Below are 24,744 nucleotides of genomic sequence, written 5' to 3' on the forward strand. Positions count from 1 at the left end.
TTGCTGCTTATCAAATTAGAACTTTTTTTAATACTGGTATTACTACGGCATTTTTTTAACTGTGTTTGAAAGACTCCACTGTTGAAACTAAAATTAATTATGTACAACATAACATAAAAGATTTTGTGATTATTACTCCATGATTATTACTCGTGAAGGAACTGATTCCATCCAGACCTGGAGAAGTATTATTTTTAAGTAATTTAATAACACTCACCAGCTCATGTGGTAGAACTGAATAAATAAAAGTTTAATTTATGTCGGAAAAGAATTTTTATAATGCAGTAGAGGAAAATTTGTTGATTGTGCATAATTTACATTTAGTTTACTTACTATGTTTAAAAAGTAATCATTAAAATACTTTGCAACGATCAGAAGTCGAGGTGCCATTTATGTATAGTGTTATAGTCTGTTTGATTTGTTTAGCTTGACTAGTTACTTTATCCAAAACTTTCCAAGTGGCGTTGGAATTTCCATTGCAATTTTCAAACTTTTGTTTATAAAAGTTATTTTTTGCTTTTTTATGTATGTATGACGTCTATTTCTAAATTTTAAGTAATAAAGTTTCAATTTGGCATTGTTTGGGTGGTTTTTAACCAGTTTAAAGATATGGTTCCATCTCTTAATTCTGGAACAAATAAAGATTAATTTATGGTTTTTAATGTATATTGATTGATATGTCGTAATTCCACTCTAATTTGCATAAAAAAAGTTGTACAGTTCCCAAAAACCCATCAAACGCCAAAAACACATTTGCCTGATTATAGAGAAGAGACCAGTCTGCGCTATCCAACAGCTGATCGAGCCGAGTGTAATCAGTGCGACAGCGGAGCGAGGACATCACAGGCTCACCACTCCCCCCTCCCCGCACGCCAAACACCTGCACCGCTCACCCAGACCATGGAGTGGTCTGTGATGTCCGCATGTATCAAATACGGGTCTACAATAATCTTGTTCTTGCTGGACAATTTCATATAAGCATGATCGATGCAAGTTTCAGACAAAATCAAAAGTAACCTCCTTTTTTAGGAAGATAAGTCACAGTTTACTTAATTCAGCTTGGCAAGTCACCTGCATTACATTCATTCCATCATCTTTTCTCAAAAAGAAGTCCTTGTCCCTCTTGATCTGCTGTACCACCCCCAATAGCCGCCTCCTCACCGGTGTCAAGGCCTCGTTGACGTACACTATTTGGTCCATTGGCATGTTCATGTGTCTGGTAGGCAGGTTCCGCTTAACGCGACGCTTTCTCATGAACTCCTCCTTGTCAATACGCATCACAAACTTGACAATGATGCCAGGCAGTGGGAGGGCTGTAGTGGCTGACTTTGTTACCAAGACGATGGCAAGCATCAATCTTGGAGTCCGTAACAGTTTGGTCCACAGCTTTTCCCACCTCCTTCACAACGCTGACGACCTCTTCATTTGGATGCACAGGAATTCCCTGTATTTCTATGGCATTTGCCCTGGAGTATTGTTCCATATCATCGATTCGCTGTACCAGATCAGCAACCTTCTTATTTAAACTTTTGTTTCTTGTATCAAGTCATCAATGATTTTAAAGCATCTTTCCATAAATATATTTTGCTGCTTCATGGTGTATTTTCTTCAAATTTTTCAGTTAAGTACTCATGGGACTTGTCAATAAAATTTTTATTTTTGGCCTTTAGCTATTTCCTGAATTATATCTTCGAGTGAAAGTTTCCCTTCCTGAGCTGCGGAATCAAACCTCAAGCTCTTTCTCTGTGTTTCACTAAACGGCTAAAACCTGCAAGTTAGTCCATCGGTGGTGATGCAGTCAAGATCAGCCTTGTTCATCCGCATACAGGCTCCATGAAACTCTTTTGAACAATCATTACATACAACCTTGAGTTGTTTTGAAGTGATAGACTATGTACAAACATCACAATTGCCTTTTAATATGTAAGAATAGTAAATTAAATTTGAAATATGTAACTTGGATTAACCAAACTGGCAAAATAAAAATCCAAAAAATAGAACCAGAAGTACAGATTTATAATGAAAGCACACGAGCTCAACACTAACTTAATACGCTGAATAGATTATGCCGGAGCACTATCGTTTGTCGATCCGTCTTATCTGAGCGCTGACTCATCACTTTTAAAAATTATTTAATTTCTTGATCGGGTCAATAAGACAAACGTTACTACTTCACCCGACATAAAAAATTACAAGAACCGAAATTTGAAAATATTTGACTGAAGTAGGCTTCTCAGATCGAGTCCAATTTATTCTAAGTGGAACAGTAGACTGGTATATGTTCCAGTAACTTATATTCAGGAGTCTTTACTAATCATTATTAAGCCTATAACGTGGATATTATTTGATAGGAAGTTCAAACCAGAGGTCACTGCTAGTCTATAAGTAAACCATGAAATTAAAATTTATTAAAGAATGGTAAAATAAGGTATTAATTATTTATGTGAGTAAATTGCTCACATTGTTATGTTGCTATATTTAAATCACTAACAGTTAATGGTCGGAATTGTTAAATATTAATAGAGTAACCGAGCACTTGACACAAATAAAGGAAACAATAACAACTTCTATATTCTTTGTTCAGTTGTAAGCAATTTTAACGAGAAGTAATGGTTTCTTTTCTTCTCAGACAGAAAATCGATGCAGCGTCGTTTGTCAAAACAATCTAGCGACCCAATCTCGGTGTCTTCAGAAAACACAATGTTGGAGTGTTTTATCTGGACATTGTGTAGGTTGATTTAAAAACGTTTACACATTTAAAATAACCAAATAAAATTAAACGTCATTTCCTCTCCCGTGTTTCATACATTTCAGTTTGATGAGTTGTTTTTAAAGTAGTAAAATAAAGTAGGTTAAGTACAAATAAATCAAAAAAATAATACATTGACTAAAAAAGACCTATATTTATGCCATACGTCAAGCTATGTCAACCATATGTCGAGGTTTTCTTTTTGTTTCGTTGATCTAAATAATTCCATGTCCTATTAGCTTTTTAATAATAGTTTGCGAATTTACGTTGCTGGTACAAATATTATAGTAATTATTATTTATTAAAAGAGATAGCCTAAGAATAAAATCTTGTTATTGCTTTTATCAATTTTCATATTGATTGATTATTATAAAACATCGCAATAAAATAACGAAATAATAAAAATGAATTGACAGTAAACTAATGTGCCTATTAATGCGTATAAATATGACTCATATAACTCATAATAGAGTACTATAACATTATTATTCTCTAGAAATTGTATTTATTTATTTCTATAATGCTATAATGTTTAATATATATCTCAGACCCAGCACTGCTCAAGAGGTTTTTACACGGCAAAACTCAGAATCCCTACAAAAGTATCAATATCGTAATTTAGAACAGACTAGCAAAAAATAGTTTTGTTGATATTCAAAACCGAACATTAGGAGCTATTCATGTTGTTCTGTGTTTTAATTAAGGGTCTGCAGCTAAAGTGATTGTTTTGGCAAGATAAGGCATCAACCCGGGATGTTTTAAAGTTGGATGACTTTACTAAATTGATCAAAATAGAATAAATAAGGCTGACAATGAGGTCCAAGAGAAGAATAATAAGACGAGAGTAAAGCTGATGCTAGTAAAAATGTCCATCCATGAAGATGACTACTGTCCTGGTGATTTATAGTTTTTGTTTAGTTATGGTACCTGCATGGTAGGCCTGACTTCAACTTCCATTTCCCGAAAGTACTGTTTTGGAATCTTTGGGTACACTTTTTTCAAAAAACTTACATCCTTCAGAATTTACACAGTTGTTTAAACTATTTGGTGAGTTGGTCATGCATGACATTTAAGCTATATGTTAAGTCATTAAATATAAAAAAAAAACATAAAAGTTGATTTTTTAATAAGATTTAAATACAAAAAGATTTAAACTTTAATTTGCTATAACAACTATAGATATTTATAAATAATTGCAAAAATGTGAGGCTCTATCCATGTAGAAGTCCCTAGAATTTGCATGGGACGCCAAAGGTACATACTCCCCTTAATCCTACGCGGTTCGTACGACGAATCTTGAAATGTCCTAATGTAACATAATATTGAGTACATAAAATAAAAGTTCCGTGTAATTCACTTTTTTAGACATAGCTAGCAGAGGTGTAACGTTTAATTAAAACTGCTTCCCCTCTCATTTCATATCCAGTATTGAAGCAATAAACGTATACAGCTATTAAGAATTTACACAATTTTAGTAAATTCTCCAATAGCTAGGCTATGATAGCTAATTATTTATTGAGCTTCATACAAGTGTAGAAAAGAGCGAATGCGTAATAAAAGTAATACTTTACCAAATAAACATTGTATATTTTGATTGAACAAATGAAACATGCTGAAATATTATACTGTGAAGGCAGTACGTTTCATTGCCATTTATTAATTGCAAGTTTTTCTTGATAATAAACCAAAAAAGCTATAGGTTTGAGTAAATTTATACTTTTCCAGGTTTAAAGGAATCTGTCACAAAATGAAACCGTTAAAGTTATTTGATTTTGTATAACTGCAATGTATTTAATTTTTTTAATTAACTTCCAAAGCATGTTTAAATATCAAACCAATTAGTACAAAATACTTTGGAACCTAAAAGGCCGTTCTACAGACAAGAGGAAGGGCACAAGTTGTTCATGAGGGATGTTTTCACTAACGTACGTACGATCCCTAACCATTAAAACTGATTTTATGGCTAATGTTTTGTCGGAATAGCACAAAGTTGTCTGCCACGACACGCCTAATTAAGGTCAATCAGTCTAGTTAGGAATAAATTAGAATTTACTGCGAAGAATTACTGAGTTATGAATGTGATCATTAACTATGATTTGTGTTTTATTGTGCAGTTTGTTTCAGTAAACTTATTTTTAACATTTATTTCATAAAGAATTGTTTATCAAATTTAAATGAGTCTTAAATTTTTTTAAATTTTGAATGGAAGGAAAAGAAATTGATATGTATTTAACGCATATAAATGTATGTTAAGATTTAATAAAACATTTTCATTCCGGTGTTATTAATGTCGTAAAATTAATATACACCATATTAATATACACACACATGTATATATTCAAATAAGGACATCAAGGTTATATCTATAATGAACACCTCATGGAATAAAACAAATATGTGACAAAGTATCCTGAATTTATATACATTGTCCTTTATTTATTTTTATAGACACCTATAAGAACCTTTGTCAATTGTTTCAAGATTTACATGGGACAATATTTAAAAAAAAAAATGCAAGGATATAATGCCTATCCTTGAAGTATTAATTTGCGCATACATTAATACCTGTGAAACTCATATACCATCAATTCCAATTGTGCCGACAGCTACACACAAAATATCATAGGCAAAGTCAGTATGTAGAAATTCTACTCGTATTTACAAAATTAGTTTGATTATATTATTGTATTGATTGTATTGTTACGTTATCTAAACGTTTTATAAACTGGTTTTTAATAACCACTTGTTTAAGAATAATTTATAGTTAAAAAAAGTCCAACTTCAAAAGTCTATACAAGATGTAGACAATACAATATATGTAATACAATAAAAATGTAACAAATTATATTATATATCGTTACATAGTTTACTATGACCTTTTATTTTAAATTATAAATAAATTATTTTCTAAGAAGAGTAACATTTAATAAATAATATACCCCATTATTGGTACCCGAGGATACTAAGGTCATTTAATTCCTCGATAGTAAAAATAAAACCAGTAAATTGAAGTGGTTTATCCATTGTTACAGTTAAAGAATGAGGCATATACAATGAAACCCTGTTGAAAGTACACCACACCCGTAATGAAGAGTGGGCTACCATTGTAGCTCTGGGTTGATCAACACAGCTTGATTGGGGTTTGGTGGTTGTACAAGTTCAATCAAACTAAATTCATTTTCGGGCGATCCGTTTACATTTCCCAAAGTTTACAATGTTTCTGGTATTGACTTTGTAGCCACCCCAGTCATACTTTAAACCTACGTAGATCTTATAACATTAAGCGGTTTCACATTTAGTAACTTTATGTTGATATATTGAATTTAACTGCCGCGTAAGATAACCACTGGAAGGAACGATATACGGGATTTCGATGTCAAAGAAACGCCTCTAAGCACAAGACGAGTGGCGTATATCTCAGCCGTTATCTACTTTCCATTCCACAACTTAAATTGGTTTTTAACGTGATAAACACAACGTGCAACAGCGTGTCAGCTCAACTTTACGCCCTTCTCCTACTTTTGCCTTGCTTCTTAATTACTCTTTCTGATTATATCTTATCAGACTGAAACTATTGCTCATGCAACATTGGGTAATTAATCTTGACTCTTTTACTTTCATTCAGATTTTAATATAAAGAATCCTAACAAGTTTAGTGGTCTGTACGATTGTAAACATAGAATTTAAAAAAGGAAACTGTATATAATTTAAAATTAAAACTAAAATATGATAATAATTCTAAAAATTTGGTAAATTTAGTTTAAGAAATCTTCCAAAGTCGTATTTAATTTCCTTAAATATTTACATAGAAATTTAATATTTGTTATTTTTTAAATGGACAAGTAAAGAGAATAGTAAAGCTTTAAAGGTTTATAAGAGAACAAATTCGCATTTTGTTAGTGATTTTATGTTACATCCAACGCTTTTTTAATTACAGTATTGTAATAATAAGTGTTTCGTTTATCATGTAGTATCTTTTCCTGCAAGTAACCATATTAGGTAATTTATTCTGTACAATTAAAATTCGTGGTTTTAGTTTTAAACGATTTCATATAGTCGTTTTATACCTTAAAGTGATAGAACCTAAATACTATTATTAGTGGAGGGATTTAGTAATTATTTAGTTACGTCATTCAGTTATCTAATTTGCATAGTATTTAACAAAAAACAATCTATGATTAAAAGAAATTGTTCTCGTTTTCGTTAAATTGTTCTTTGTATGCTATTTAACCATACCACCATTAAGGGAAACAATTAAGTGATTTAATGCTACTTATATATTTTAAGAAATGGAATTTTTTTGTTATGATTAGTAGGTATACATATTAAATAATTCATGTAAGAATTTATAGATAATTACCGTGTGAAATGACAAATGATGAAGAAAGTGAAGACAGTCGTTTAATAGGTACACTTATATTAGCTTAAATTTTAATAAGCTTATAAATAAGGAAGATGATGAATTCATGCTTTAACCATCATTATCGTTAATTAAATAATAACTGATCAACAGAAACATTGCAGGTTGTGATCGCGAAGGATTCTCAATAGCTTTATTGAAACACGAAGTCAGTGTCACCTCAGAATTCTTTGAACGATTTTAAATTAAACGGACATATTTTACAAAAAGTCACGTTGACGATGATGACAAAGTTTGTGAATCGGTTAAAAATGCAGTTGTAGACTAATTTAACAGAATAATTAATACAACATTATTTGCAAAAGTGTTGAATGTAATTTATATTAAATATAGCACATGATAAAAAATTGTATTTATTTACATTATAATTTGACTTATACAGTAAAACTCGTATTATGTATAGTGAATAGGTGGCTCCGACCCACTAATCTATTTTAATGGATGAGTATATATTCCTGTAAACACCACATTTCTCAGGAGTGCTTGTTACACTAAATACAAATAGATGTTAGAAAAGCTAAGGGGAACAATCAGTAGACCGTTACATACATGGAAACTTCCTTCAATGAATTCAGGTCTTTTACTGCAACATACATTGTTTTAATTTTAGAAACTACATTCCACCTTGTAACGTTTCCGTGTTTACTTTTTATTAATTAATTGATTAGTTGCTGACTAGCTCAGTTAGTTATCTATGTAGTAAATGATATATGAAACCTAGAGTCAGAATTTATAATATTTGTTTCCTATTATTAACACAAAGGGTATAGGCTAATTATGAAAAAGTATTGAAACATATTCATGCTTATTAATTTATAATGTTAATGTAACGAAACTTATGTATCATTTTGAAATAATAACAAACTTAGTTATATCAACGGTGACTAATTATTGATGTAAGAATAAAATAAGTTGAAACTTAACTAATTACTGCGTGAAGTCACTGGAACCAGATTCCTTGGTAAACGTTCGTAACGGAACTCAGGTGTGACAAAACTTATCGATTAAGGATATTTCTTTTAGTCGATTAAATAATAATATGGAAGCTACTCAATTCACTTCGATTGTTCTGTAATTACAAGTCAAAGTTCCGGCACACAACACTTCCCAGTCACCACCTAAAATTTATATTCGGATAATCAAAGGTTCTTAATGTGTACTATCCGCATACTCGGACGTGTTCCGGCTGCGACTCTAATACCTTTCAACGCCGACATTGGTAACCCTAGACGCGGTTCCTTCGCCTCGGAGGTTAGAGCTTACACTGACTTTTCTCACTGTGATCGAATCCCGCCATTCTAGAATAGGTGTTGCCCTGTAAGCTGTAATTAAATTTTATTAGTTCTAATAATCGCGACGTTTATTTTGCTCTTCCCCCCTCCGATTTTCGAAGATAGTTTTGGACATCCGAACTCTCATGGCAGCCGGATATCTTTGGTATTTCCTGCAGGTGGCCTGGGATTTACAACTTTATTTCCATCCGCGCTTCAACCTAATGCCTTAACCTTTTCTTCACTTTTTTATAAACGAGGTCACTTGATAAAATGAAAATCCTTTTATAGATCCAGTACTATTTGTTTTCTCCCGATATAAACTCCCAACAATATTACGATAAACGTAAAGAATAACCTAGGACTTTTACGTATTTTATTCAATATTTTAAATCCTAATTTTTAATACAGTTATTCAATACCAGTTACGTTTTAAAAAATCACCATTTTCTAATGTACACAAGTACAAACAATCCAAAACATATATTAGACCTACCATTACAACACGTTTATTATGAACGTGTTTCAGTATCAATGAGTTGTGACCAAGCCAATAATGGGAATAACCGTAAAACATAGGAGAGATGGAAAAGTTCCCCATGCTCCATAATCTCACGGAAGTAAAAAAGTACGTTAACAACAATAATTGATTCAAATTAGTACGAGTTTTGAATTTGCTTGGTTACACCCAAAAGATTTAATGATTGTCCACATATTATTTTGTGAGACGAGACTCTCAAGTGCCTATCCATAAAAACAAAAAATGAATAGCTTATGGATGAAGGGAGAGTTATCAATATGTAAAATAATATATATGTAAAAATGTACGTAACACATAAAGCAATATTAAACTAACTACAGTCACACTTGACAGAACGAGTATACGCATTTGGTCTCTTTCAGCTTCATCCCACCTACCATGACTACAAAGTGGTAGGTAATATATCTTAATGGAATTCAGAATAGTGTATTTAAAACGCAATAAAATTTCAAAACTGTAACGTTCACATAGTTGCAATGAATAGTAAAATTACAAAATGTTATTTTTATTTTTTAATAAGTATTGTATTACTATATAATTGTGGAGTGATATTTTATATATTTCATGATGTGTTTTGTATGCACCATAATATTAAACTAAAATAAAACAAATATGCAGGTAAATATATAGGTAATGTTGAAAGTAAAATTGAAACGCCTTTGCTACATTATTATATAATTTTTTTTTATTTTAACACTGTTAATATTTTTACGTTTTACGGTTCATCATGGTTTTACAAAGGCACCAAGTTTAGTTTTGAACAAATTGAAAGTACAAGGGTCACTGACATGTTACTGTCTAGCGCATGTTGCGCTGTTCTCAATTAATCGGAAGTGTTTCTCGTGTGAGAGAAGCAATTAAAGTTGAAGAGCGGAAATTAGATACAAGCCAGAGATCAGTACCGCAGACACCACGCGTAGTCTTAGACTGATCTGCCGTATCCTTCTTCAAATTGCCGATCTGCATCTATTACGTAGGAGATTTATATATAATAATTTACGATCAACCTAGAACATGATAGCAGAATGTATATATAAGGTACAACATTTTAAAAATCAGAGACACAAACAGCTGAATCTAAGATCTTAAATTCACCATATCGGAATAATAAACCGTGCTTTCGCTTCTTTAGACAACGGTGCAATAATTAAATTAAATGTTGTTGTCCTACAGGGTGATCTAAATGAACAATCTTTTAAAGAAAGTAGTTCTTCAGTGTTCACGAAAAATCAGTTCAGAATCTGTGGTAACACCATCCATTCTCTAGGATGTAATTTACTAATCCCATAATTGAATAAATTTGGATACGTATTATAGATGGTCGTAACTATTTAAGTGTTCCTGAAATTCAGGGGTGTAAGGCTTATTTTAATGTACTATAGATTCAGCATATGATTGTATCCTACGACACTTGTGGCAATTATATTTGAAGGATAGACGGACGCCAACGGTTTTTTTTTTATGCCAATAATGGCCTCTTTTAAGTAACTTGAACTAGGTTAGGATTTCTTAATATTGCAGAAAAAATCGATATCTAGCTAAGGATTTTACTTATATATATATATATATATATATATATATATATATATATATATATATATATATATATATATATAATAGATATATATATTATACGAAATGTTTGTTCTTTTTAACACAGAATAAATTATCCCAGTTTAAATAACACGTCATTTTTAAATGTTCTTTAATCAATCGTTTTGCAGCTCATTACGTGTAATACTTAAAAAATAAGTTAATAAAACTATTTGTAATTCGACTTGAATAATCCTACGTAGCGTTAGTATTTTCTTAAGGATTGATTATAAAACATAAAAGGAACAATGCCTTTTTGTAGTTCACTTTCATGGCTTGCATTAAGTTAAGTAACGCAGAAGTATCTTTAATACTTTTCTTTATTAAAATGTTGTATTTTAATTATCCTTTAGAGTAATATATTTTACACTAGATACTACTCACAATAATTATTGGGTCCACATTGCCTTCAAGGGTATAATTGTTAAAATTAACTTCCTTAATGGCATAATAATTTAAACAAGAAAACTTAAAATAACGGCTAGGCGATAATAGTGTAAAACAAATGTTTCCTACGTGAAGTTTTAAGCCCGAAACTTATCCTTACGCTCAAAATTTAGAAAGATTTAGTTTAATTTGGAAACCACTAAACGTGACTGTCTACAATTTCTTACATTGTTTGGAATTGCTTTATTGGTTATATTTATCACAAAATAAATGTTAGGGAATAAGTCATCGTAAAGTCTATTAGTCAAAGAGCACGACAAGATTTACAACGTAGGATGTTTTATTCATATATACTGGTTTTAAACGAAACCCAAAACTCCTATCGTTAGCAGGGACATCACATGGGACGCTGTAACGTATTCAGGACTCATCAAACATGCAAAAAGCCTGCCGGCTCGGGAGATGTTCCAATCCTACGCAAATATGTCCAAGACTTCGACAGGGAGCATGGCTGTTCGTTTTAAGTTCATCTTGGTGTTTACTGCGTTAAATAACTAGTAATATGCTGTTAAATACCTACTTGATTTAAATATTTTATCTTTAAGTAAGTTATATTTAATTTAATTTGTATTTTTAAGTTTCATATGAATGTTTTTAAGCTACCCTATACTGTTAAAAATCAGAAAGATATTTATGTTACTCAATATCTATTTGCTGATAATGCAAAGATTTTCATAGAAATAAACTCTTTTACTGATCACCAACTGCTTCAATCAGCACTTTTCCATATCGAAAAATGGTGCCTTATGAACGCTATGGACCTTAATATATCTAAATGCGCTGTGATGACCTTTTCAAGATCTTTTACACCCTGTCTCTTCAACTACTCTCTTTACAACACCGTTCTTCATCGAGTAGATAAAATAAAGGACCTTGGCGTCATCACAACACCAACTCTTCACCCTGCTGAGCATATCCAATACATCTGTAATAGAGCAAACTCAACTCTTGGATTTATCTTCCGCTCTACTCGTAATCTTTTAGTAGACGCCCTGCTGATCCTCTACAAAGCACTTGTTCGTCCTCTCCTGGAATACAACTCTTCCATCTGGTCACCTTCCCAAGAAGGACTCAAAACACAACTTGAAAGAGTTCAGCATCGTCTTGTCAGAACAGCTGGGTTCAGAGATGGCCACCACTACATGAATGTTCCAATTGCTGGTTATCAACTACAGCATGGCCTTGCTCCTCTTGAGGCTCGTAGAAAGATACATGATCTTATCTTTCTCCACAAGATCATCATCGGAAGCATTGATTGCCCGCGACTACTCAACAAAATCTACTTCCATGTTCCTGGGCATACGAGACTGCGAGACACCTTTGCAAGACTGTACTATTCAACGACCTACCAACAACAGAGTACGATACCTCGACTTCTACGCAGCGGAAATGAGATGGGACATCTTGTTGACTTCTTCGCCACCAGCCCTGCTAGATTTCGAGAACAAATCTTCAAATTAGTATATGGCACTCTATAATTCTGTTTCAACTATACCTTTTTTTCTGTTTTTACTCGCCTTTTTTAGTAGTACTTTGTTATATATTAGAGTCTTTGCATTTAAATTGTTCGATATTGTTGTTGTATTTATAGTTTATTTATTATTTCATGTACCTGTTCTTGTTGATCTTGTTTAATCAACCCTGTTTTGCTTGACTCTCTGTGCATCTTAAATCTCCAAACTTTTCTTGTTATATTGTCAAATGGTTACCTGTTGTTGTTATTGAATTATTGTTATCTATTAATTTAGTCGTTATCAAGTTATTGTTATCCAATTGTATCAGTTGTTGTATTCGCTTGTTGCACTCTTATTCTATATTGTTATGTTATTTTACTATGTAATGGTATTGTAAAAGTGGCGATTGCCGTGGAAATAAATAAATGAAATGAAATATATACCGAACCAAATTAGTGTAACTTTTATACGCCGTAAACGTAAATTAAACATTGGAGACACACATGATTACTTTCATTTTACGCAAATTTTACACTACTCCGAGTACAGAAATAAAACTCTATTTTTAATCTCCATGCTCTGGTCTTGTTTCGTTTCTTTTAGAGGTTATATCTTTTTCCATTTGCTGACAAGAATGTTATTAATAATGTAATTCATTCCCTTATTTGAATATAATATTTTTTAGTGTTATTAGTTTAGTGCAGACTGATGAACTCGTTTCCCCACATACAGGCTGATACCCATGTGGGGATAGTTTCCTAGAAATATATTTTAGATTTATATTCATTACTCTGTACGTAAATTTAGGAAATTAATGCAATCAATCGACCAATTTTTTAATTATTTTCGTGTAGTTTAACCAAACAGTTTGAGGTTAAATTTGACGGTTATCAGAAATTAAGATTTTATAAAGAATATAGTGCGATACAGCAAACAATAATTGCGAACTTTGCTTGGGTTTCTTAAAAATGCAAAATGCTTGAAAAGAGGAATTTTAATGAAGCTATTTAACTATAAATCCAGTGTCTACGGTTAAACTAAGTTTACAACAAAAGTAAATATAACCTTTACCACGAATTTTGCCAATAATGAATAAAAGTGACTTGATATATTGCAAGTATCGATATCAGTGATGGGTTTGGAATTTTTTATTTTCAATCCATCTCACTGTCCACACGATATCTAAAAAACTGACATATAAGCTTGATATTTTTCATGAAGCTTCATTTATATATTAACACCAGTTAGATCGATGATACTGCATATCACTTCACGGGATTAGGCGAGTGTTAGAAAATATTTGAACATTGGTCTTACGAGTAAGTATAATGGGAACGAGAAAATAGCAGACATGCTAAGTACATCATATAACATATAAACTCATGTAGATAATTCACACAGTAACTAAAAAAAAACCAAAATAATAGAATAGCGCACCATTACGTTGTAGAACACTCACTACCCTACCGGAACGTTTTATTATTTAAAGGGTGCTATGAAACATAACTTACTGAACAAAATGTGAAAGTATAAGGATATCTCTATAAATATCGTGTGCAGGTTTAAAAATTGGCATAAAACTTCATTTTTACATTGACGAGAATGAGTTCTCTGATGGCACGTGTCCAGCTTGAAATTTAGTAGGCTGATCTGATCAAATTTCTTTTGTCTGCCAGGGAGGTGTAAAAATGTATTTTCTGTATTCTCTATGCCTTTCTATCTGACCAAAGGACATCTTGTGAATGAAATAAGGTATATAGGCAAAATTTTGCACGCAACCTCAATCATACCTGTTACGCAACAAGTGGTGCATTCCTGCCTTGTCTATGAAACGTGAAAGAAACTATTTACAGTAAGTTACTGCTTTTGAGGGAGACACCTGGAAATAAAAAGGGAATAATTTATATCTTAATTAGGGATGTAAAAAGCATTGCAATCCATTGGTATCAAACACAAGCTTGAATCGTAAAATATTTTGTGTAGCTGAAAGAACATAAATTTTGCCCTCTATTTTAATTAAAATAATCATTATATTTGTACGGCCAAGAGCTAGGTAAATATTTCGGGCATATTTCTGACCGTTTACCAGCACGATTCTGATTCATATTAAGGTAAAATAGTTTATTCATTTGTCACGCTGTTAGTTACAACGAGGCAAATGCCTACAGAAATATAAATAGCATTAAAATGTTATATGGAAAAGAATCACATGCGGTATCAAATAGTATATTAATTTAAATAAAAATTATGTATTTTTACAACATTTTGCACTGAACGTCAATCTTATCCAAACAAATCCTATGTAAAACATCTGTCGAAAACTCATAAATAGAAATAACAACGCTTGCCTTAGGAAACCGGCGAACGTGAAGTGATGTTTTCCTATGATATATTATGCAAACAGCTCAGTTTAATATTGAATTCTCGTCTCCTCGAAAAGCACACATTTGTGATTCCATTCTATGAAATCATATTTGTATTCAAATCAGTCGTAAAACTTGCATAAGCAAATTGAGTATATATTTTACAATAACAACTGAGGCCATCGTAGTAAGGCCTGTAGAAGCTGAACTCTTAATTGGGAATACAATCAATTCACAACACTTGGGATTTCTATGGGGTATTTATTAAAAGAAGTATCACTTTGAAATAATTGTAATATTAGATGTGTGAGACAAAATCAATCATATAGAATATCTTGAGTTATCTCCAGAGTATTTCATTTTGTATCCACCTTGACAAGCTTTATTCCCAACCATAAATATTGTTCGTCATCCGTGATATGACCCTAATTTAGGCAATCAAGGTTTCGGTTATATAACCAGTCAACCGAAAGCGATACCAAAATTAACTTTACATGGTTTTGACATACCTAATGTCCTTGTCGCTTTGAGAGAACATCGCGTAATTGCGTTCTCTAGCTGTCTTTCCTTATGAGGTACCCCTACTTTCCTTCCTTAATTTAACCGTGTTCCCTCGCTACTCACCAGTATGTGAGGTTACCTATGTCACATTTTAAACCAAATCAATCCTGGAAATGATTTTGGGCTTATGACTATGATTCGGTTTACAGCCCACGTCCATAGTTAGGCTCTATTACCGACAAGTCCAGTTTCATCACAACTTGCTTCATAGTCTTTCAAGCTCAGTTGGAAAAAGTAGGTAAGTTATGTGACAACCGAAATTATTTATATGTACTCAATATCTCAAAAAGAGTTATAAATGCAAAAATTATTTATAATAAAATGTTTAGGATATATGTTAGGATAAATGTTATAAGAATAACATAACAGTTTTAGTTTATAGTTCAAATATTGTTATGGTTTGTTTAAAAGTTTTAACGGCCGCCATAATAGAAATAAATAGTGTACCAAGCTGGCGAACTAAAGTAGTTCTGGCATTTAAAACCTCTCACCAGGTGATAGAACAGTTTTTACGTTGTTTATTTATGCATTTGATATCTGGAAAAACACTAAAAACATTTTTATTAAATATTTTTGAATAAACCTCATAAGCGTTTCAAAAAAACCTTTAGTGTTTTCCTTAATTTTTAAATAACGAATTATAATTTTTTGTATCGTAAACTGCTGCCACATTAGAAGGAAATAGCTTGCTAAATAGGCCAGCTTAGTACTTTATTCCGTTCATTACGGCGTTCATTGAAACATAAAAAAAACCAAAACTCCGTTATTTGTAAACCTAGAGAAAAAGTATTCTGGAATATTTACTTTACGTTACAAATAATTTATGCTGTTTTTTTCACAGTTTTACAGATATGAGATATATGTAAATCCAATGAGAATAAATTATTAGTATATTATAGTTATTATTCAAATCAAATCAGTTTTTTATTGCCGGAACATTATACAACGCATGGCAAATGTCATATTTTTACTTTTTATATTATTTTTATTATTATTTTATATTATTAGTATATTAGGAAGTGTGTCACAAAATCCACACACTTCCTCTACTTGAGCCGATAAAAACGATTAAAGTTTAAATTTGGCTTCAACCAGTTCACTTTCGAATTGTTATAGAGTTGATTATTTGACTTAAATAATATAATTATGCTGAATGTAATACAAACTTGGAAATATTTTGGACAAAATGGTTAATACTGTACAGTACATATTATTAAGATTTTATGAAATTATTTAATATTTTACATTAGTAAACAAATAAAATATATAAGCTATCAGTATAAGAACAAAACAAAAATCCTCATGGAGAGCGTAAACACCTTTGTGTTACTTATGTTACATTTGTTCTTTTGTTACTAAGAAATACATTTTATAACCACAAATAGAACGGTGTTCTGAGTTTACGGTAGTATTTACTTCGCAAATTGAGAACATGAAACAGAAGAGTATAAAGTCTATGCAATTTACTTTTAGGGCCATTGTTTATTTCAGTTTAATTAGCTATTAGGAATTATATAACCTGTGACCATAGTAATGTACCATCTGAGCGATTGAAACTCTGAATATATTTGATACAGTATAATACCATAGTCTGGTATTTCTTTATAATATAAATTAGTAAACATTTCACAATAAAAAACATAAAATGTTTCATATTTTAGATGCCTTGTAAATGTGAAAGTGCCTTTTGGTCGGAGGCTCTCTACAATTGTCCTGCTGTGAGATACCTCGGCAAGAGGTGGTATATCCCCATAATATGGTCCTATATCTCACTCAGTCTTGATTTCAATAAGCAAACATGATTCAGCTTGAGCTTACTCTTGGATGTAAATGTTAAGAGGAAATCACAATTAGTATTGATACTGCTAATGAATTTCCAAGTACAAGAGTAAAGAATTTTTGGCGTTTCTTGCAATGTATCCCAAGCTGGGTAGCATATTTTTGTTCAGTTTATGTGATCTAACCATTAATTTATACAAATGTTCTCTGTTTTACTTGTCTTAACAAATATAACAGAAAGAGAAAACATAGGGGAATACCTGGGAGGAAAAATTACGCCATATTCTTAATGCCGTAAAGGGATGAAACCAACTTGTAACAAGGTAAGTATGTTTACACTCCTTTGATGGAACCTGCTCCCACTAGGCGATGTAGTCGGCGCTCATCAAAAATGCAAACAGCCGGCTCCTACCTTTGGATATTCGAATATTTTCACCAGCACACATCACCGGGTGGTAGTATGCAATGTTAAATAGTGTACTCGTTAAAGGCAAATAACAGAGTCAAGGGAGATGTTAAATTTTATTTGTTTGCATTAATTACAAATGGTGTAATAGTTTTAGTAACACGTATATGATTATTATTCGTTCCACACATCACTGAAATATGAAGTATACTCTTTTTTCGTACTGAGAGAATCCTTAAACAACTTTAACAGAAACTTCTTTCTGAAACAAAGTGAAACACACACACACACACACACACACACACACACACACACACACACACACACACACACACACACACACAATATACATATATACATATATATATATATATATATATATATATATATATATATATATATATAAATTATAATTGAACTTACAAAATCAATTTAGTTAAGTAAAGTTATAACGTTATTATTTCAGTGTGATACTATGCCAAAATAGCAAAACGTGATGAAGTAAACACTATAATACAACAAATTGTTTGTGTAATATGTAATTATACCCACAGTTTCCTTAAGCATCACTAATAACTTGGAGAAAAAGCCATTTAAGTGAAAAGTGTCTAATTGGATTTGAGAAATAATGCCACCTTATTTGTTTAATAGCTGTTTCGCTTGAGATGTATTCACGGATTACAGAATTGTCTCAGATATTACAGACCACTATGGTGTGTAATTCCTATCAACAGTTAAAGAAAGACCAATAATCTTTTTTACTTAAAAGAATAACACACTTTAATTTATTTTAAAGGTTTGAACATTAAACTCAAAGAAGTTATTGGGGATTCTTATTAATAAGAAAAGATCAAGGTTAAATGTTGTAACATATTTGTTAAAAATAGAAATTATTTAGCAAAAGGGTGCTTGTAACTTCTCCATTCCTATCTCCGTGCATTATGTAGTCTAAAGTGATGGAACAATGCCTGCCTCCAGACAGCTGCTTGTTGTTTTTGGGCTAAAATATGCAATTGTAAACTTGAGAAACTTAGTATAACAGACAACTACATTATACATATTCTCTGCAATTATGTAGTGAAAACCGGATTGAAAATTAGGGAGGCAAAATTGTCTGGCGACAGTATAAAAAGATTATCTCTTAGATTTTAATTTTGCTAAGTCTGGCATAATTAAATTATCACCGAATATTTAACTGCAAAGACACGTTTTTAAGTATTAATCCACAATATAGAAAAGTAATATCGCGAAGGCTTAGAGATGGCGAAATAAATAATAATACTACATTAAATGTAGTACTAATTTTAAACTTCGTCAATTTTATTTCACAACTCATACAGAAAATGGATATAGATAAAACGTGATGAAAGATTCGATGTAAAAATCACTAACAAACACATAGACAGCGGCGTTAACACCGTTGGAAACAAGCCGTGGAACAGATAACGTATTCTGAGGATCATCAAACATGCAAACGTCCCTTCTCCAGCTGGAATATCCCAATACCGTACAAACGTATACAAGACAATCTTTACATTTATTACATCAATCATCAGGGGTGTGAATATTGTATATTTTGTCATGCGAAGTGAATTATCGTATAATACGAATGATTAACTAATAGTCTATAAATACAGTGTACCGCTTAATTCTTATATTTTGACTATGTTATTTTAACAGAAACTTTCCTAGAAATGTCCTTACTGTACAAAGAGCTGATACAACTTGTGCTATACAGTTCCCAAAGAATCAACGTATTGAACCATTATTGAAATAAAAACTAATAGATCACTCGTAACTACGAGATTATAACGCATTTACAAAAATATAAAAAAGACTATTTTAATATTAGTTTTTATTTATCAACGGAAAACCCTTTAAACACCGTATTATAATTTAGAGATAAATAATTAAAACTGTAAAGATCAATAATAATAACCAGAACAACAGTTTATAGCGATCAAAATTATTGTTAATACTGCATAATATTTTATAATGTTTTAAGTTATTTAATAAAAGTAAAGAAGCTAAAAGTTGGTAGGTCATAAATAGCGACTGTATTAAGTTTTGTATAGTATACAGCAACATTGCAAAAATAGTGGTGTACCACAAAAGCTGTACTTTAAGCTGATATGAACTAAAAGTAGCAACAAGCTTATAATTACATTTTAGTAGGTTAGGTCGTTAGTAGTCTTAACCTATAAAATATTTCTAGGTGCCATAATTAGTATATAAATCTTTTCTTCGGCGGTAAAAGGCAAACTCAATTATGGCACCTGAAATATGTTAGACCAGAAATATATTACAAGGGCTAGGATTGAATGATTTTTGGTAGAATTAGGTTTCAGAAACACACGTATATGTATTTCTATTTTCTTGATCAAGGTAACCAAACACAGCTGTGGCGCAGAAATATATAATTTGAACCAGAAATGCTCATACACACGCCAAACCTGATGTAAGAGTCAGCTCTATCATACCCATCATTAGTGGTATTACGAAGTAGGCTAGGGACTTATATTGTAAAGTTTGCGAGCAATGACACGGATACAGCTAGTCAGAATTTTCAGCAATGTTATGGGTTTTTATATTTTATTAGATTTCGAAACAAGCAATTTTATTGTTTAAGAAGTATACAATAAAATTGAATCGTTATTGGTGGATATACTACGTAAGTAATTTGTAACTGAACATACCAAACCAAGTTCACGTTTTCACAAACAAGATTAAATGTTCACAAATATGTTTCATTTGAAGGTTACTATGCTGTAGCAGCCACACGTAAAATCCTCCATTCAACCTAATAAGAGAAAAGGGATCTTGATCTCGGACTCTAACTTGCATAGCGTTATTCAATTTAATACTAACAGAATCAAGGTTTTTTTTAAATTAATTTTACTCTTGACTGTCGATTGTAAAAAATCGGCCCTTTAGAGGTTACAGAACTTTAGCACCTAAATCTATAAATCTTTAGAATGAAACAAAATTATAAAAACCAAAGACTAACGACAAATTATGGGTTCTTAGCTCATAAACTTCGATTCGAATCGATAAAAGTTTACAAAAATTCGCTTATAAGCTGTTACTCTCGCCATCGGTATTTCTGGCACAATAAAAGGTCATCATAAGTAACCCTTCTTAGTTTGTGTCACAAGCACTTCTGAGTGTTGATCTGGAAGGATACAGATAATGAGATGTGGCACGAAAGTTATATATAAAAGCAATTCCTTAAAATAAACGAAGTAGACAAGATTTAAATTGCATTATGTGCAACAGCGCAACTTCATTTGGGATATACAAGACTCATAAAGAGGAATGCAAAAGTGTCTTGCTGCGCTCTTTGTTAGTATGATTTCTGTTGTTTACAACAGCGTGAGTGTAGAAGAAAATGCAGACATGTTTTATGTGGCGACTACTAAGCATTACGATTTAGGTGTATATGGCTGTTGTTTTACTTTATAGTTTAGCTAGGCTTTAAATAACGACGCATAGTAAAACAAAAATTTTATAATGTTAATCTTTTTGAATTACACTAAAAATGTTTTAGCAATAAAATTATAGAGTGGGTTTTGAGCCTCGTAACTGTTATATCATTCGTACTTGTTAGAAAACAAAATAAAAAATAAGAATAAATTAAGTAAATAGAAGTAAATTATAAATTCCGTATTAGATAAAAACGCGAAATAGAAAACAATAAGGAAAATAATCGTATTTTTTTGTAATCGCATAACCAAGAAATTGTTACAGTATTTAAACTAACTTTTAGAAAAATATGTAACATGAAATTTAAATTAAAATAAGCTTTTTAAATCTGCAGTTTCTTTTTATACAAACAAGCAATCCCTCGTATTAATAAAATTGCAATAGCTTACTAAGTCATCGCATCAAGTATTTTTCAGATTGTAAGATCCGTTACAATTTAGAGGGAAGATTTATTTCAAAATAAGGCTCAGTCGTATATTTTAGCTACTGTATAGGAGTTCAGAGAATGTATAAAGAGCATTGCTATAACTCATTTTCTTTACACAAAACTCTATATCTATTGCATTTTTTCTTAAATGCTTTTTTGAATAATTATGTTAATATTTTAACTGAACTGAACATTAATATAATAAAAGCATCACACTGCTTGAGGAGGTCACTATTGAATAAACCCTCCCAGCTCCTTCAACAACATGCCCCCTCCCTTTCTCATGCCAACCACAACAACAACAACTAAGTAAAGACGTGATGCTATAACTGATCAGCAGGCCCGGTCTGGCCTAGTACGTGATCTGCCTTATAGATGTTATGGTTAGGAATTGGCACAATTACATGAAACCACAATGAGCTAACATTACTTGGATACTTTGATGCAATTTTTATCCTAACTTTAATGGAGATATTTAATTAGTGTCTTTCAAGAATGTATTTTTTCATCAAAAAATTAATTAAAAAGGAATATAATTTTACGTATTCTTATTGTTTTAAGATAGAACTTTGATGTTACTCGCTGAGCATTAGCTAAACCTGTTACCCAGGTTAGACTATCATGAGGACTAATTAAGCTGTAGCTAAATTTTAACATGGACAAGATTGAATTTTATGATGACGCTATAGCTCTCAAAGAGATATAGAAGTGAGCATTAGCAAAGCGTAACTATTTGCAGGATATATCGAGAAAAAATTGAGGCGTTGACATGCAATTATTCTTATTTTACTGTCACTGAGGTAACGGGCAAAATGTGTTTTTTTGTTTCCTTGTCTGTCTAATTTCGCAGAATATTTTGAGAAATAATTGAAGATTTTTACTATGAATTTTTCTGAACACTTCATTTATACATAGGCAACATAGTGTTAGATAATGAAGTATGTTCAACCAAAGACTATTCATATCCTTAGTGAAGCGTGTTTTACATTATATAGTCTGACGTTCTCATACCTTATATTAATAAAAAAATGTGTTCTACAAGAACAGTTAGCTAGTGTCATGGGTAATTTTAATTTAAGACCTTTTGACGTATAAACAAAAAATATCAGTTATAGCAGCTAGTAAGACACAAAAATCGATGAGAAATTACAATTTATCATGAAAATCATAGTCAACAAATTGAATAATACTCAATTCCCTCATTTCTATACTGCTGTTATATGCTATGTGTTCTACATCATATTGAAAAAAAAGAAATAACAGTTTTCTTAATGTTTTGAAAAATCTAAAATCAATTTCAAATTATATTACTATAATATATTAATGGTAATACTTATATTTAGTATGTTATCCTAAACTATTTTATAGTAATTTGAGACAGTATGTTTCTACTATATTCATATTCACGTTTAGAAAATTAATATGATACGAAATAAAATCATATTATTGAATGAACTTAAATACACTCAAACTTTATGACTTTATACAAACTCAATATGTAAAGACTGGATAATTATATATGAAAAATGCGCATTGGGACCAATTTCCGTAAGTCTTTAATATTATTCCATTGTTGTAACCGCGAAATGGACGTTATTTTTAATCCTTACCTGTGAAATTTAACTCATTACCTTAACCATGTTTTGTGATAATTAACTACTTATATTGTAAAGAATATTAAGTGATTTTTTATACAGAATAACATCGTTGATAATTTGATAACCGTTTTTCCCTAATTTTATCAAATGTATGTATCGATAAATCTGTGTACATTGTTATTCAGCTCAGTCTTGAAAAGTGTGTCACTATAGTCAAAAATTAAAAATTTGAACATGTAAAAGCCTCTTCTGAAGCGTAATATTCTTTTGGAAAAACTAAACCTTACTTTTTTATATGAAATAATTAATAGATTGTCAGGATAACAGGATTTCGGATATTTTCCATTGTTATGGTGACAAAAGGCATAACAAAACCTTTTAAGGATTGAAATGTATGTTTCAGATGATATGATTCGGGTACCAAAGAAAGAGCCGACATCGATTTTTGTGTAAATACACCACTTTTATCCGTACCGGTGTGATGTGTGATTGTGTTCTCGTGATCTGGACTTGTGCTCGGAATTTGCATTATCTGCAGAGACAACGCCTGGACTAGACTCCAAGCATCTTTTGGGTATGTTATTACCCTATCCTTTCCCTTCTTTTCTTCTTTCTGTTCAACATTTGTGTATGTACTAAAAGCTTCCCCCACCTGATGAAGAGGATATATTCCAATCTTCGAAACGTTGTGTTATACCTTTTGTAGCTATTGGATGCCGAATGTCCGAAATCCTATTATCATATCAAACCTTACATCGTAACAAACAAACCTTAAATAAAAAATTGTGTTTGTTTGCATATACTAAATATAACAATGATAACTTGAAATGTTTATATCTTTGTTTATATAATTAACTGATTGTACTGTGTATTTATTACAAGAATACGGTATAGTATCTTTTATAATACTCTGAAAGTAATCAAAATATTACCGGTACATTTTTAATCCTATCCATAAAGGAATAAAATGACAGTATAAACCTCTTTAGAAAGAGTCCTATGCTTTGGGCCTGGCCATACATCACATATTGGCATCGAACCCAATCTCTAGTAATTTGTCCACTAAATGCCTCAATTACTGTATTGGTGATGTTGTGCCAAATCTGTTATATATTTCCAGATAACATTGCTTTTGTGTTTCGTATGACAATATAAAGTGCTTATTGATATAACAAAATCTACCCTATTGCTTGCAATTGGTTGAAGGAGTATTCTTCAAATCTCAATATAGATTTTAGTGTTGCTAAAATAAAAAAGGTCCTTTTTTGTTTTCCATATAATGTGACTGGCTCTAGTTTCACGTTTGGGAGTCAAAATTTGATATGACTTTTTTTCACATAATATTGACATCTACTTCCATGTATCAACCCAAATGGCATGAGTGAATTCATAAAATAGATTAAGATTTTTCTTTGGATACGTTGCGATAGGAAAATAAATTAGAAAACCGCATAACGTCCCACAGTCTTTTTAACTCCTTTCAGTCCTTTTTTTTAAAGATAACACATTGAAAATACAGCCAAAATGTTATTGAAGACTTCGTGTAATTATGTTTGATTGAAATTGGTTAGATTGTAGCACCATTATTAGAACAATATTTATGTAAAGGAATGAAAACTGATGTACTTAGTAATATTCAATAGGACTATTAG

At 31.3% G+C, this 24,744-nt stretch overlaps 1 protein-coding gene across 1 annotated transcript in view; it reads right to left on the bottom strand.

Moving 5' to 3' along the window:
* Nucleotides 1–24,744, bottom strand: part of LOC124373942 (hemicentin-2-like) — a 508,219-nt gene that overhangs the window by 380,290 nt on the left and 103,185 nt on the right.

Source organism: Homalodisca vitripennis, chromosome 1, assembly GCF_021130785.1.
Source record: "Homalodisca vitripennis isolate AUS2020 chromosome 1, UT_GWSS_2.1, whole genome shotgun sequence".
In the NCBI taxonomy this organism is placed as follows: Eukaryota; Metazoa; Arthropoda; class Insecta; order Hemiptera; family Cicadellidae; genus Homalodisca; species Homalodisca vitripennis.